This window comes from Peromyscus leucopus, unplaced genomic scaffold (assembly GCF_004664715.2).
Source record: "Peromyscus leucopus breed LL Stock unplaced genomic scaffold, UCI_PerLeu_2.1 scaffold_25, whole genome shotgun sequence".
Taxonomy (NCBI): Eukaryota; Metazoa; Chordata; class Mammalia; order Rodentia; family Cricetidae; genus Peromyscus; species Peromyscus leucopus.
In genome coordinates this window covers 106,198-109,729 of record NW_023505123.1, presented here as the reverse complement: position 1 = coordinate 109,729, position 3,532 = coordinate 106,198, and positions in this window count along the sequence as shown.

The window sequence follows — 3,532 nt, the reverse complement described above, 5'->3', positions numbered from 1 at the left end:
AGCGCCGTTTCAGGCTTACAAGGGTGCAGTTTAAAGCAATAGGCTCAAGGCTCAAGGTAATATAAAACATAAGCCACATAAAGATGGCTACCACACAGGGAATCTGGATTATGTTCTCTTTGATATTCATAACTAAAGAAAAATATTTGATTACAAAAGCTGTTGAGTTATGCCAAAATGTATATTTTAAAGGTACCTTGACTTCAAAATTTGGATATAAGGATATGTTACTTTGGAAAAGAGGTTCTGCTTTTGTTTCCACAGAAAGCCAGAGGCTGTGGACTTGTTCCAGATTAAGATACATCAGGTTTCACCAGCCAAGACCCCCTGAAAGGACTCCGATGACACCATGGCTCAGATGATCCAACATCCAGATCGGTTTCAAGGCAACTGGTTCACACAATACAGCCTCACGGACTACCCCAAAGGTCTAAAATTTTCTTTGCGTCCCCATAAGATACAGCGCCCCCTCCAGCAGGAAGTAGTAAGAAATGCTACGCCCAAATTCCCAAATATACCAAGCTGGCTTTAGAGGTGGAATTGGCTCACTCCCCCTCTAAACCCAGACATATTGCTTTAAAAAAAAAATGGTTAAGTGATTCTTGTGTCCCAAATCAGAAGAGCCCTCTGGTGTGGGACAGAGAAAAACCAATATTTTTATTTAAAACAGGTTGATTATAAATGTGATCTCTTTCTAAAAAAGAAAAGGGGATATGATATGGATATATAGGATATGGAGATGATAAGATAAAAGGGTAGATTAATGAACCTACTTTTAAAGAATAACTTGTTTAAAATGTTTTACATTGGTATAGATTTTAGTTTATGTTTAAAATGTTTTACATTGGTAAAAATTTTAGTTTATTAATACAAACTTGAAGTTAATTTTGTTATACTGTATATATATATTTCTATTCTTGTTTGAGGTATTATGTTTTAACTCATTTAAAATTGTAATGGATGATTAAAAATAGATTAATAATCAGTCATCTATGATAATCATATTTGTAGCCATGTTAGTTAAGTCTTCTAGGTATACATAGATATATTTCAGATAGATAGGTAATCTTCAAACACTTCATAGACCTAGAGAATATGGCATTTAAATAACTTAGAATTCTGTTGACGTGAGACACAATTGCTCCTGGCTGCACCAATTGATCCGAGAGAATGTTGGGCTTCTAAGACATTTTCATTTGGAAGTTTGTCTTTTTGACACAAAATGACCTACTGGGCAAAGAACTGCCCTTGCCTTGATGGCTGACAGTAAAAATGCAATGCTGTCCTTTCTGGACAAGTGGGACACAAGAAAAGCGACCACTGTACTCTGCCAAGACAGGGTAAGATGGTCTCTTAAAATTCCTGCTTCTAAAAATGGTCTGTCAGATACTCTAGGCCTGTAGCCAATTTGAATGCACCAACAATGCTGAGAAACATCAGGTGACTGTCCAGGCTGCCAGCTGTCTTGGTCTACTCTTGCAAGATTCCCGAAGTTGCTTGCATCCGTCTACCATTTCTCAGGTACCATTATGTTCCTTCTCAGGTCTTTGATGTGGTTGAAGGTTAGATAGTCGTAATTTCTTCAGTTATGATAAAAGATAAGTTAGCTATAAAACCTTAAACTCACAAATATAAGATAGATAGGACATCTTCTTTAATATTGTAACTATAATTCTTGCTCGGTAATTGTTTTGTTATATGTAATTTTACCATGTTAAAGTTAAAACCTTCCTTTTTAAAAAAAGAAGAAAGGGGAAGTGCTGTGGATATCACTCTATGTAAATAAAACACTGATGGCCAATGACCAGGCAGGAGGTAGGTGGGACAAGGAGAGAGGAGAATTCTGGGAAGCGGAAGGCTGGGAGAGAGAGACTGCAGCCACCGCCAGGAGAAGAGCATGTAGAGACGCGGTAAGCCACCAGCCACGTGGCAAGCTATAGATTTATAAAAATGGGTTAATTTAAGATAAAAGAACAGTTAGCAAGAAGCCTGCCACGGCCATACAGTTTTATAAGTGATATAAGCATCTGAGTGATTATTTTATAAGTGGATTGTGGGACTGTGGGCTTGGGGAACCTGGAGAGAAGCCCTCCAGCAACAAACAAGTATATATTATGGGAATACTTTTACAATAATACAAAAAAGGAAGAAACATTAAAACATCAATAAAAACAAAAACTATACCTGAAATCATTAAGAAAATATTCCTATGCATTTTAAAGATCATAGAGTTCTACAGTCTCTTTTATTTATTATGTATGAGATGTAAATAAAAAATAAAATTGTCTGAGGGACTGAAATCACTTCATTTCAAGGTCAAATGAAGAAATATCATGAGCAATGAATCATTATATATGATGAACACATCTGCTTAAGTGTTGAATGTGCTACACTGACTAGACTTAACAACTCACAATCTAAAGGGGATTTGAATTTATGAAACTTCCATATATATTTTTCTGTACTAAATGCAAACAAGCACTTGATAAAATAAGGTTTCTTATGTCTAAAATCATCAGAATTGTGCAAATATTAAATCTTTAATCTAGTCCCTATGATCAAATTTCTGCTCATTAATTCCATCATTCTGCACCGCATCTCTCAAACATGGATTTCTATATGTTCTATAAAACTTACTGTATTCGTTTGCATTTGATATATTTCCATTGATGTTTCTAATTTGAAATTTGTAATTTCACAGGTTTCAAGATTGATACGACTTGCTACATATCTGTCCATGGCATCTAATTCACAAATGTGAAGGTGGACCCATCTTTCTTTCCCAATTGTGCATTCACCTTTCTCGTGTAGTTCAGATTATTCACACTGTTCTTTCCTCAAGTTTCTTCCCTTACCCTGTTTAGTAGAATTTTCCTTCTCTGTGAATGAGTGAATAAATTTCATCTTCTGGCATAAACTTTAAAAAATTTATTGTGTTATTTAGATCCTCAGTATGGGACTCGTTTTTATATGAATGTGTGTATAGAGTGTGTGTGCATGGCCATGTTGGTACAGTCTTTGTGTGTATTTTATATCAAGGTCTTTGTGTGCAGAACAAGCATAAAATCTAGGTTTCAGTTCTTACTATCTACCTTCCTCTGGGAGCTAGGCATCAAAATCAGATTGTCAAACATAAGAATCCAAAGCTTTGCTGGGCAGTTTTAGCACACGCCTTTAATCCCAGCACTCAGAAGGCAGAGCCAGGTGGATCTCAGTGAGTTTGAAGCCAGCCTGGTCTACAGAGTGAGATCCAGGACAGGCACCAAGACATCATAGAGAAACCCTGTCTCAAAAACAAACAAACAAACAAAACAAACAAAAAATCCAACACTTTACACACTGGACAATCTTATTGGTCTATGTCACATTTTAATTGAATCAAATTTTCTGACTGCCACAGTCGTGCACAATATTGGCTGCACTTCAATATTTACATGGAAAACTGTGTGAGTGTGTGTGGGGGTTGACTGTGAAGTTGATATCAAATGATCTTCCAGACTTAAGACTGCTGATTTATATAGAGTTTAAATCA